At 40.1% G+C, this 14038-nt stretch overlaps 2 non-coding genes across 2 annotated transcripts; one reads left to right on the plus strand and one right to left on the minus strand.

Moving 5' to 3' along the window:
- Window positions 1–2798: 2798 nt before the first annotated feature.
- On the plus strand, window positions 2799–2905 carry LOC141650648 (small nucleolar RNA R71). Its single transcript, XR_012546669.1, has one exon. It is a non-coding gene; the product is annotated as a small nucleolar RNA R71 (small nucleolar RNA).
- Window positions 2906–10277: 7372 nt separating this feature from the next.
- On the minus strand, window positions 10278–10384 carry LOC141650604 (small nucleolar RNA R71). Its single transcript, XR_012546627.1, has one exon. It is a non-coding gene; the product is annotated as a small nucleolar RNA R71 (small nucleolar RNA).
- Window positions 10385–14038: the final 3654 nt, after the last annotated feature.

A 14038-nucleotide genomic window follows, 5' to 3' on the forward strand; every position in this document is an offset into this window, starting at 1 on the left:
GCTCTTTCTGGGCTTTACAAATCTCGCCTAAAGACGGGCGGATTCAGTAGAAGACGCTCGGATTTGCTGAACACGGGACGGGCAGATTTGCTTAAAGACGGACGGATTTCAGTCCAGAAAATTTTGCTTGTTTTCCTCAGCTGCAAAGACGGACGTCTTTCTTTCAAGACGGGCGGATTCTACAAGACGGGCGGATTGCTTCTCAGGACGGCCGGATTCAGTCACAGTCAAGAATTTTTCAAAATTCAGCTCAGCTCGGGACAGGCGTCTTCTTTGCAGTACGCTCGGATTCATCAAGACGGGCGGATTCTCTGGAATCCGCTCGGATTCTTCCCCTGTGTACACGGATTCAGTTCCATCCGTGCACAATGCATTTCCCATACCATTCTTCCATTCTTTCTTCAAGTCTTGTGTTCGTCATTGTGGGGGCACTACTAAGGCATGGATAGCCTAGGCAATTGCCATCCCCACACTAAGCTAAAAGCACTACACATCAATTGAAATTGTTAGTCCCTCCCTCACTTCTCTCAAACATGACAATTATTTTGATCAAAGTAAATAAAAATCCAAAGATGACAAAAATGCAATACAAGAATTGAAATGTAAGTTAGGGAGTTAGAAATATTTACAAGTGGTGGTTTAGGGAGGACTCCACCAAACTCTCATTCTTGATGAGATGTCAAGGGGGCATGTCCAAGGTGTTGTTGATGTTGCTCAACACCTTGAAGAAGTAATCAAAAGCATGTTCATTATCATGGTAGAGGTTCTCAATAGACCGTGGCCCTTGTTGTTGGTCTTGATCGATGGCATTACCAATGTAGGGATTAAAAATCCCTTTAAATTCGTCGTCCCAAAGACCACAAACTTCATTAAGTTGATCATTGAAAATCTCTTGCTTAGATGGAGACAACTCTCCCAATTTCTTCTCTTGGCCAATGAGGCCATCCTCTTCTTCCTTGGTTGATTTTGATGAGCTTTTCAAGCTCTCCTTGTCACAATTCACTTGCTCTTTGAATGGAGCATCTTCAATTTTCTTCTTCCATTGGAGTTCCGATTTCTTCCTCTCATCCTTTCGGCTATAATGATCAATCATAAAACATGGTTCATGCAAACGAGGAGCTCTCATAGTCTTGTCAAGATTAAAAGTTATGCTTTCATCTCCCACTTCTAAAATGAGCTCACCATGTTTCACATCAATCACCGCACCCGCGGTGTGTAGGAAAGGTCTTCCTAGGATGATTGGAATGTTGGAATCTTCCTCCATATCAACAATGACAAAGTCCACCGGGATGAAAAACTTCCCAATTCGCACGGGGACATCTTCCCATATCCCTAATGGTGTCTTCGTCGATCTATCGGCCATTTGGATTGTGATGTTGGTGCATTTAAGCTCTCCCATCCCCAACCTTTTACTCACCGAGTACGGCATGACACTCACACTAGCCCCTAGATCACATAAGGCTTTGTTGATCGTCGTGTCGCCAATGGTACACGGTATTGAGAAGCTTCCCGGATCCTTTAACTTTGGAGGTGAACTCCCTTGAAGTATTGCACTACTCACCTTAGTGAAGGCGATAGTCTCAAGTTTCCGGATCGACTTCTTCTTTGTGAGGATATCTTTCATGTATTTCGCATAGGCTGGCACGTGATTGATTAATTCCGTGAAAGGAATTGAGACTTCCAAATTCTTCACAATTTCCATGAACTTTCCAAGTTGATCATCAAATTTGGGCTTGGCTTGACGACTTGGAAAAGGGAGTCTAATCACAATGGGCTCCTTCTCCTTGGCCTTGTCTTCATTTTTCTTTGAACTTTCTTCTTTTGATGATTCTCCATCTTTGGAGTTTTGCACAATTTCTTCCTTTTCACTAGCTTCCACAACTTCATCCTCAACTTGCTTCTTCGGTGCTTCATACCTTGTACCACTTCTCAAGTGAATGGCTCTAACCAGTTCATGTCTAGGGGGATTACTTTAAGGTGGTAATTGCCCCTTTTGTCTTTGTGAGCTTGAAGATGCTAGTTGAGTCAATTGTGTTTCCAACATCTTGGTGTGAGCTAGAATGTTGTTGATGGTGGTTTCCTTTGCTTGGCTATCTTTTTGCATTTGAGTGAAAAATTCTTGTTGATTCTTTTGCATTTGGAGGACCGCTTTTTGGACATCAAAGCCTTGGTCATTTTTGTGATTGTATGGATTTTGATTTTGGTAACCTTGGTTTTGATTGTAAAAGGGTCTTTGATTTTGGTTTCTCATGGGTGGTGGAGTGTATGTTGTTTGAGGGTTTTGAACATTTTGGCCTTTGTATGAGAGATTTGGATGGAATTTGGTGTTTTCATTGTAAAAGTTGGAATAAGGGGTACCACTCTTGTATGCTTGGAAAGCATTCACTTGTTCATTTGTTCCCCTACATTCGCCTTGGTCATGTCCCAAAGTTCCACAATTCTCACATATCCCACTTGGGATTGATGAGGATGCCGTCATGGCATTAACATGATGCTTTGAAGATTTTGAGTTTTCCTCAAGTCTAGCCATAGCTTGTTCAAACTTCAAGTTGATTGTGTCAATATGAGCACTAAGTTGAGCACCCAATTGAGTAACGGAGTCCACTTCATGCTTTCCTCCTCTAGTAGCCTTGCGAGGTCTACTATATTGTGAGTTATGGACCGCCATTTCCTCAATCTTGTTCCATGTTTGATTGTCATCAACTTCGGTGAACATTCCATTTGATCCCATGTTGAGAATGTTCCTAGAATCTTCATATAAACCATTCCAAAATTGTCGTACCAAAAACCATTCGCTAAGTCCATGGTGAGGACATGAGCGACAAATTCCCTTGAACCGCTCCCAAGCTTCATACAAAGACTCTTCATCCCTTTGCTTAAAACCCGTAATTTGAGCTCTTAGCATGTTAGTCTTTTCCGGTGGGTAGAATTTTTTGTAGAAAGCTCTAGCCAACTTCTTCCAAGAATCTATTCCAAGGGTGGCCTTATAAGGGCCCTTCAACCATTGCTTCGCGGTGCCGATTAAAGAGAAAGGAAATAAGACCCATCTAATTTGGTCTTGAGTCACGCCCGTTTGAGAGATAGCATCACAATAGTCGCAAAAGGTTTCCATATGAGAATGAGGGTCCTCACTAGGCATCCCCCCAAATTGGCTCCTCTCAACTAATTGGATGAAGGCGGACTTGGCAATAAAATTTCCGGTTAGATGTTGCGGTGTAGGAGTACCATTTGGTAGATTATCCTCAGTGGGTACGGAGTGTGACGAGAATTTAGGCATTGTAGGTGGATTTTGTGGGGTATTGTGTAATGGGTTCTCTTCTCCTTCTATTGCGAAAGGATTGACAAACTCACTAGTGGGTTGAACAACTTCACTAATACCTCTTAAATTCCTCCTAACAAGTCTCCTATTGTTCGTCAAGGTTCTTTCGATTTCACGGTCAAAAGGTAACAAATCACCTTGTAACCTTCTAGACATGCAAAATATCAAACAACTCGAAAACAATTAGAACAAACCTTGAGGAGTTTTACTTCCTCAAGGCGAAGAAAGACACAACTAATAACAATAAAAAGAAATCTAAATCAAACAAACACCGTCCCCGGCAACGGCGCCATTTTTGATGCGAGTCCGCTAAGTGTTCACAAATTAAGATGTGGTCGTTGGGTCACGGTCGAATCAAAACACAATTTATAGCTCCACAAACAACTCTACAATTAGTAAAGAGGCAAGTAAAGGTCGGATCCCAAGGGACGGGTATTGAAATGAGATTTCTATTGCAACTAGTGGTGTCTAAGGGGTGTCACAAATTAGGTTGATGTAGAAGGTCACTAAACTAAAATAGCAATGAAAATAAACAAGCAAGATGAATTAAAGGGGTGTAAACAATTGATTAAAGGCACTAGGGTGTCATGGGATCATAGGGGAATCATGGGATATGATCATACAAACATGTTCTCAAATTATAAGCAAGCAATTATTGTTGTGATGGATTGAGTTGGGTTATATCTTACAATCCTAGGAAAGTTTGGGTCCCGGAGCCGAATCGATTAGATTGTACAACACCTACAAGTCGACTTAATCTTCCCTACTCAACAACATGCATGGTCTAATGAGACTCGAGTTGGGTTATGTCTTACAAGTCTCATTGAAAGGATAGAAGATGATAGTAAATGCAAGGATTCATAGGCTTAGCATTTCATCAAATATAACATGTGCATGAATTGAGATCAAAACAAGCAAGCAAATAAAACATGAAAGCATATTAGATTAAGCATGAATCATTCCCCATGTTGGTTTCCCCTAATCACCCATTAACCCTAGCTAAGAGACTACTCACTCATTATCATGTTGATCATGCTAGCAAGGTTGTCAATCATACCAACAATATGAAACATGATGAATAAATGAAAGTAATTATCAATAATTAAAAAGGGATTAAGAGATTATACCTACTAATGATTCCAATAATAAAGCAAAGATAAAATAAGTACTTGAATGCTTGATTGAAAGGTTGTCAATCTCCCAACAATAACCCAAATAATCTTCAATTACCCAAAATAAAGGATGAACAAAAGAGAGATTAAAGAACCAAAACTTGGATTAAAACTTGACTAATACTTGATTACAATATTAAAGAGAGGTTTGATTGATATTAATTACACTAATTATTGATAAGAAGAACATGCTCCTCTAATTAGACTAATGGGGTATTTATAGTGGAAATTAGGGAGGATGCATTAGGGTTAACTAAGGGCTAAACTAGTAATTACACTTTTTAGATTGAGCAAGGAGGAGCCGGTATTTTTCGAGAGAAGGGCTTCTTTCTTCGTGGCTTGGAGAAGACAATCCGTGCTGTGCTGGAATCCGGGCGGATTCTGGCGTTGGAATCCGAGCGGATTCAAGGGAATCCGGTCGGATTGTGGAGGTGGAATCCGAGCGGATTAAGGCAAAGCCGCTCGGATTGTGCTGCTGCGGGACGGACGGATTGGTGACAATCCGCTCGGATTGTCAGTCAGCAACAAATCTTCTTCTTTTCTTCCTTTTTCTTCATAAATTCCTTGGGGATTTCCTTGGGGACTCAAGGATCCTTTCTCAACTTTGCTCTTCTACTATAATATGTACAAAGGCCTTCTAATCTTGTCTCTCCTTGATGCTTGGTCATTGAATTCGATCAATTTAGTCTCGTTTTGCCATGAAAATGCAAGATTCTTACTCCTTTCCTACCAAGGGATCAAAATCTCAAAGAATATGCAAAACAAAGAACTAAAGATAAGAAATGACCCAAATAAGCACTAAAAAGCATGGGAACAAGGCTAATTCGGGGGCTAAATATGCGCCAATTGTGGTCACATCAATCTCGTATCTCCGTTTTGGTTTTCTTTTATATTATGGTTTTGAAATTAGAATGTTAATAGGTTTATTATGTAATTTTTATATTGTAATTTTGAGAAGACTAAAGATGGAGATTGAAGCTCACTCCCGCTACATGGACCAAGATGGAACATCAAGACAAGCTTCTCGGGTCCGAGGATGGATTCCAAAGTAGTATTTATGTTCTTTTTGGTAGATAGGCCACACTAGGACTTTATTTTTGTTTTACGTTTTACCGTTCTTATTGCTTTTCATTCACATGATAGTTAGTGCATCATATTCCGCCTAAAACCAAACCACCTACTAAAATGCATGAAAATTGACTCATATAGATTGAATGTTAGTTTTCATAGACATACAGATGTCACACATTTTAAGCCATCATCTTAGTTTATTCATTCACGCATGCTAGATATTAGTTCACTTAAAATGAATTAAAATAAAGATGATGGGATCTTCCTCTAAAACGGAAATTGAGACTAGTCTTTATAAGGGCAAACAACTATGAATCCCTTCTTCGTCGGTAGGCATATAGGACCTTACTCTCCATATGACCCCTTCTACGTTGGGTAAGTAGTTTGTGTTGACTTAGTTTACCTCAGTATTATGATCCGAAGAGTTTCTCGTGATTATGATGGACTAAAGATAGAATTTACAGAAATTTATCGACCAAGAATTATAACAGTAGAATTAGCCAAAAGGTTGGCTTATCAATTTACAGATAATTGAGTCTTGGAATCATTTATATAATTCTTGAGGGAGGTCAATTGTATAAATGCTTGAGTCTTCGCTTATAACAGTTTTGCATTAAGACTTAAAATCATAACGATGCATATGCTTATTATTTTTATTCTTCTTTTCGCAGTGTAGAATACGTTTATTTTGATAATACTGTTACAACAAATGGCTGGAAATAACGAAATCCCAATGCCAAGTGCCACACTTGGACGTGAGTCCTGGCTGAAAGCTTTCATGAACCACATGAATCAGTTCACACGTTTGAAAAATGACGGGTCCAACTTTGCGGACTGGGAGGCATCATTGCGGAATGCTGCCATTGCTGACGGTAAGCTCAAGTACTTAACTGAGCCAATACCGGTAAACCCAGGCCCCAATGTAGGAGTTAACGAGTCACTTGCTTATAGTGATTTCGTCATGGAAGAGGGTACGATAAAGAACGTACTCATCTTTGCAATGGAAACCAATTTGCAGAGACGCTTCATTGCCCAAGGTGCAAGCAAGATTTTCACCACGCTCACTAACGAGTTCTCAAAAGCACCGAGAATCGTTACTTATGAGCATACATGTCGCTTCTTTGATGCGAAACTCCAGAAGGGCCAACCGGTTAGCCCACACATTCTTAACATGATTGAGAATGTCGAGAAATTGGAGGCACTTGATTACAAAATCAGTGAGAGCATAGTCAATGACCGTATGCTTCATTCACTTCATGATGGTTTTGCCCTTTTCAGGGCAAATTACTACATGAATGACATGAAGAAAAGTCCTCATGAGCTACACTCACTTCTCGTACAGACCGAGAAGGATATGAAATTGAGTGGGAGCATGAAGCAAGATGTTCTCATGATTTCCAACAAGAATAAGGGTAAGGGCAAAGCTCCCGGCGACCTAACTATAGGTAAGCCAAAGTTTAAGAAGCCAAGAAATGGTAAGAGTGGGCCTGGTGAGACTAGTGGCTCACAAGGCAAAAAGAGTAAGGGCGGTGACATTGAGTGCCACCATTGTCACAAGACTGGACATTGGAGGAGGAACTGTCCCGTGTACCGTGAGGACATAAAAGCAGGCCGCGTCACTCCTGTTGGTATGTCATCTTATATTCATATGATTGAGATTAACCATGCAAGTTTCGGAACTTGGGTACTTGATACTGGTTGTGGTTCTCATCTGTGTAATCATTTGCAGGGCCTAAAAAATATCACACCTCTCGAAAGGGTGATGTGGACCTGCGAGTCGGGAATGGAGCTAGAGTTGCTGCAGTCTCGAAGGGAACATACGTAATCCAACTCCCTAGTGGTTTTGAGTTATTTTATATAACTGTTACTATGTACCAAGTTTATCTAAGAACATTATTTCTGTTTCCGTACTCGATAAAGACGGATTTGCATTTTCAATAAAGGATAATAGCTGTATTTTCTCTTTCAATGAAATGATTTATGGCAAAGCAGTTTCCATTAATGGAATTTACAACTTAGATCAAATACAGATATATTACACGTGAATAATAAGAAATTAAAGGTTGGTGACAAAGATCAAACCTATCTATGGCATTGTCGAATGGGACAGATAAATGAAAAACGTGTAAAGAAACTCGTCGATAATGGGACTATTCCCACATTCGATTTTTCTACATTTGACACGTGTGAATCATATCTTATCGGCAAAATGACTTGATGTGACCATAATTAGAGCATATTTAGTCCCCAAATTAGCCTTGTTCCCATGCTTTTTAGTGCATATTTGGGTCATTTATTGTCTTTAGTCCTTTGTTTTGCATATTCTTTGAGGTTTTGTGTCCTTGGTAGGAAAGGAGTGCAAACCTTGCATTTTCATGGCAAAATGAGGCTAAATTGATTGAATTCAATGACCAAGCATCAAAGAGAAGACAAGATTAGAAGGCCTTTGTACATACTATAGTAGATGGGCAATGATGAGAAAAGATCCTTGCATCCCCAAGGAAATCCCCAAGGATTTTATGAAGAAAATGGAAGAAAAGAAGAAGGAAAGAAGTTGTAAGACAATCCGGGCGGATTGTCCTCAAGACGCCCGTCCAGCACCCACAATCCGAGCGTCTTCCTCCACAAGACGCCCGTGCAAAACGCCCAGAATCTGCCCGTCTTCCCCTTCTGGACGCCCGTCCAGAAACACCCAAATCCGCCCGTCCCGTGCCCTGGACGCCCGGATTCCCTTACCGCCTTTTCGTCTTCTACAAGCTTCAAGAAAGGATGCGCATATTTTTCTAAGACCGGCGAAAAGGAGACCGGAGTCTCCCTAGAGACCGGTGATTCCTCAAGGACTTAATCGTCATTTAAGCCTTTAGTAAACCCTAATTTATGTAACTAATCCCCACTATAAATACCCCATTAGTCTAATTAGAAGAGCATGTTCTTCTTAGCAATCTTTAGTGTAGTTAATATCAGTCAACTTTCTCTTTAATCTTGTAATCAACATTTAATCAAGTTTTAATACAAGTTTCATTTCCTTAATCTCTCTCTTGTTCACCCTTTGTTTTGGGTTATTGAAGACTATTTGGGTTATTATTGGGAGATTGACAACCTTCCAATCTATCATCAAGTACTTCTATTATTCTTTGCTTTATTATTGGAATCATTAGTAGGTATAATTCTCTTAATCTGTTTTTAATTATTGTTAATCACTTTCATTTATTCATCATGTTTTACTTTGTTGGTATGATTGACAACCTTGCTAGCATGTTTAACATGATAATGAATGAGTAGTTTCCTTAGCTAGGGTTAATGAGTAATTAGGGGAAACCAACATGGGGGATGATTCATGCTTAAATTAATATGTTTTCATAGTTTATTTGCTTGCTTGTTGTGATCTCAACTTATGCACATGTTATGTTTGATGAAATGCGAGCCTATGAATCTTTGCATTTTTTACCCATCACCTATCTTTTCAATGAGACTTGTAAGACATAAACCAACTCGAGTCTCATTAGACCATGCATATAGTTGAGTAGGGAAGATTAAGTCGACTTGTAGGTGTTGTACAATCTAATCGATTCGGCTCCGGGACCCAATCTTTCCTAGGATTGTAAGATATAAACAAACTCGATCCATCACAACAATAATTGCTTGCTTATAATTTGAGAATATGTTTGTATGATCAATTCCCATGAATCCCCTATGACCCCATGACACCCTAGTGTTTTTTATCAATTGTTTACATCCCTTTAAATTCATCTTGCTTGTCTACTTTCATCGCTATTTAGTTTAGTGATCTTCTACTTCAAACCCCAAATTGTGACACCCTTAGACACCACTAGTTGCAATAGAAAATCTCATCTCAATTCCCGTCCCTTGGGATCCGACCTTTACTTGCCTCTTTACTAATTGTAGAGTTGTTTGGGAAGTTATAAATTGTATTTTGGTCTAGGTGCTCCTAACGACAAGTACCGAAAACTAAACCTCCTCGAGGGAACCCGACCAAAAATGGCGCCGTTGCCGGGGACGGTGTTAACTTGATTTAGATTTTCTTGTATTGTTATTAGTTGTGTCTTTCTTTGCCTTGGGGAAGTAAAACTCCTCAAGGTTTGTTCTAATTGTTTTCGAGTTGTTTGTTATTTTGCATGTCTAGAAGATCACAAGGTAACTTGTTACCCTTTGATCACGAAATTGAAAGGACTTTGACAACCAATAGAAGACTTGCTAGGAGAACTTTGAGAGGTATTGGTGAGGTTGTAGATATTCAACCAAATACTATTGAGTTCATCAACCCTTTTGCAAGAGAAGGTAAGGAGAATCCAACACAAAATCCAACACAAAATCAACCCACAATGCCTAAATTTTCATCACATTCCGTACCAATCGAGGAGAACCTACCCAATGGTACTCCCACACCAAAACACTTAACCGGAAATTTCATTGCCAAATCCGCATTTATCCAATTAGTCGAAAGAAGCCAATTTGGGGGGATGCCTAGTGAAGACCCTCACTCTCACATGGAGACTTTTTGTGACTATTATGATGCGATATCTCAAATCGGTGTAACTCAAGACCAAATTCGATGGGTCTCATTTCCTTTTTATCTAATTGGCACCGCGAAACAATGGTTGAAAGGCCTTGATAAGGCTACTCTCGGAATTGATTCTTGGAAGAAATTGGCTCTAGCTTTCTACATAAAGTTCTATCCACCGGAAAAGACTAAAATGCTAAGAGCTCAAATTACGGGCTTTAAGCAAAGAGATGAAGAATCTTTGTATGAAGCTTGGGAGCGATTCAAGGGAATTTGCCGCTCATGTCCTCACCATGGACTTAGCGAGTGGTTCTTGGTACAACAATTTTGGAACGGTCTTTATGAAGACTCAAGAAACATTCTTAACATGGGATCAAATGGAATGTTCACCGAAGTTGATGACAATCAAACTTGGAACAAAATTGAGGAAATGGCGGTCCATAACTCACAATATAGTAGGCCCTGTAAGGCTACTAGAGGAGGAAAGCATGAAGTGGACTCCATTACTCAATTAGGTTCTCAACTTAGTGCTCACATTGATAGCATCAATATGAAGTTTGAAAAAGCTATGGCTAGACTTGAAGAAGCCTCAAAATCACCAAAGCATCATGTTAATGCCATGACGGCATCTTCATCAATCCCAAGTGGGATATGTGAGAATTGTGGAACTTTGGGACATGACCAAAGTGAATGTAGAGGAACAAATGAACAAGTGAATGCTTTTCAAGCATACAAGAGTGGTACCCCTTATTCAAACTATTACAATTAGAACACCAAATTCCACCCAAATCTCTCATACAAAAGCCAAAATGTTCAAAACCCTCAACCAACATACACCCCACCTCCCATGAGAAACCAAAATCAAATACCCTTTTACAACCAAAACCAAGGTTAATACAATCAACAAAATGACCAAGGTTTTGATGTTCAAAAAGCGGTCCTCCAAATGCAAAAGAATCAACAAGAGTTTTTCACTCAAATGCAAAAGGATAGTCAAGCAAAGTAAATCACCATCAACAACATCCTAGCCCACACCAAAATGTTGGAAACCCAATTGACTCAACTAGCATCTTCAAACTCACAAAGACAAAAGGGGCAATTACCACCTCAAAGTAATCCCCCAAGACATGAAACGGTTAGTGCCATTCACTTGAGAAGTGGTACAAGATATGAAGCACCAAAGGAGCAAGTTGAGGATGAAGTTGTGGAAGCTAGTGACAAAGAAAAAGTTGTGCAAAACTCCAAGGATGGAGAACCATCAAAAGAAGAAGTTTCGAAGAAAAATGAAGACAAGGCCAAGGAGAAGGAGTTCATTGTGATTAGACTTCCTTTTCCAAGTCGTCAAGCCAAGCCCAAATTTGATGACCAACTTGGAAAGTTTATGGAGATTGTGAAGAATTTAGAAGTCTCGATTTCTTTCACGGAATAAATCAATCACGTGCCGGCCTATGCAAAATACATGAAAGACATCCTCACGAAGAAGAAGTCAATCCGGAAGCTTAATACTATCGCCTTCACTAAGGTGAGTAGTGCAATACTTCAAGGGAGTTAACCTCCAAAACTCAAAGATCCGGGAAGCTTCTCAATTCCGTGTACCATTGGCGACACCACGATCAACAAAGCCTTATGTGATCTAGGGGCTAGTGTGAGTGTTATGCTGTACTCGGTGAGTAAAAGGTTAGGGATGGGAGAGCTTAAATGCACCAATATCACACTCCAAATGGCCGATAGATCGACGAAGACACCATTAGGGATATGGGAAGATGTTCCCGTAAGAGTTGGGAAATTTTTCATTCCGGTGGACTTTGTCATTGTTGACATGGAAGAAGACTCCAATATTCCGATCATTATAGGAAGACCTTTCTTGCAAACCGCGGATGCGGTGATTGATGTGAAGCATGGAGAGCTCACTATAGAAGTGGGAGATGAGAGCAGAACTTTCAATCTTGACAAGACCATGAGAGCTCCCCGTTTGCATGAACCATGTTTTATGGTTGATCATTATAGTCGGAAGGATGATAGGAAGAAGTCGGAATTCCAATGGAAGAAGAAAGTTGATGATGCTCCATTCAAAGAGCAAGTGAATTGTAACAAAGAGAGCTTGAAAAGCTCACCAAAGTCAAGCAATGAAGAGGACGGCCTCATTGGCCAAGACAAGAAAGTGGGAAGGTTGTCTCTATCAACTCAAGAGATCTTTAGTGATCAAGTAGATGAAGTTTGTGGTCTTTGGGACGATGAGTTTGAAGGGATTTTCAATCCCTACATTGGCAATGTTATCGATAAAGACCAACATGAAGGACAACAAGGGCAAAGATCTATTGAAAATCTTTATCATGACAATGAACAAGCTTTTGACTACTTCTTCAAGGTGTTGAGCAACATCAACAACACCTTGGACATGCCCCCATGACATCTCACTAAGGATGAGAGTTTAGTGGAGTCCTCCCTAAATCACCATTTGTAAATATTTCTAACTCCCTAACTTGCATTTTAATTCCTACATTGCATTTTTTTTTGTCATTTTTGGATTTTTATGCTTTGATCAAGATAATTATCATTTTTGAGAGAAGTGAGGGAGGGACTAATGATTTAATTGATGTGTAGTGCTTTAGCTTAGTGTGGGGATAGAAATTGCCTAGGCTATTCATGCCTTAGTAGTGCCCCTACAACGAGGAACACGGGATTTGAAGAATGAAAAATGACACGGGACATGCAAGTGCACGGATGGAACTGAATCCGGGTAGATCAGGGAGAATCCGAGCGTCCTTCAGAGGAATCCGCTCGTCTCTAGGGAATCCGAGCGTCTTTGGCAGAATCCGCCCGTCCAATTGAACTGAAAAATTGAAAATTTGGGACTGTTGAAGAATCCGGGAGTCCCAGCAGAGAAGACGCTCGTCTTAATGAATCCGCTCGTCTTTGCAGAAAGACGCCCGTCGTTTTGTCAGTGCAAAATGAGAAAACTTCCTGTAACAAAATCCGCCCGTCTTTGAAAGAATCCGCTAGTCCCGCAGTCGAAGAATCCGAGCGTCCCTGCTGAAAGACGCCCATCTTTAAGCGAGAATTCCTGAACCCAGAATAGGCAGAATCCGAGCGTCCCGAAGGAAAAACGCCCGTCTTCCCCTGCAGTTTCTAAAATTTCGGGTGTTTTAAATACCCTTCCCACATTCATTCCTTCATTCATACATTCAAAACACTACTATAAACCCCACAAACCCCAAAACCCTCATCCTCTCCATCACCAAAACAAGATTTCCTCAACCAAATTCAACAAAATCAAATCTAAACTTCCTTATAACAACAATTAATCACTCCTTTTCCAACAATAATCAATCCAAGCACCAAAATCTTGAACCTTTGAGTCAATTTTTGAAATACAAAGGCAAAGGCTTTCATCTTAAAATCGATTTGTGTATAATTGGAAATTGAAGATTTTCAATCTTTTCTTGGTATAATCATCAATGGCAAGAACAAAAGGATCAAGAAAGGCACTTAAGGCAAAGGCACTCTAAAAAAGGCAACAATGCCTTCAAGCAAAGAAAGTCTCATTGGCTATGGTAGTTGCTAGTGCACACTTGGAAGTTCAACAACAACAAAATCCTCCCTTGGAAGCAACAACGTCATCAACTCCGGAAATTGCTCAATTATCAAACTATCCGGAGGTAATTTTCATTTCTAACTCCCGTAGGGATACATTTGCCAAGTATGCTAGGAAATCCTTTCTACCCACCAAATTCATATGTGAAGATGTCTTGAACAAATTGGGTGTCCTTGAGCAAACAAAAGCCTTCTTTGAAGCCATGGGGTTGGAAAAATTGTTTACTACAAGAGAATTGACATACCCCTCCCTTACCTTGGAATTCTTGAGTTCATTAAAAGTGACTAAGGTAGAGACTAGAGAATACATCGAGTTTCGCCTTGCCAATGTGAATAGGCGCATCACCTTTGATGTTTTGA

The sequence above is a fragment of the Silene latifolia genome, chromosome 3 (genome assembly GCF_048544455.1).
Source record: "Silene latifolia isolate original U9 population chromosome 3, ASM4854445v1, whole genome shotgun sequence".
NCBI classification, from domain to species: Eukaryota; Viridiplantae; Streptophyta; class Magnoliopsida; order Caryophyllales; family Caryophyllaceae; genus Silene; species Silene latifolia.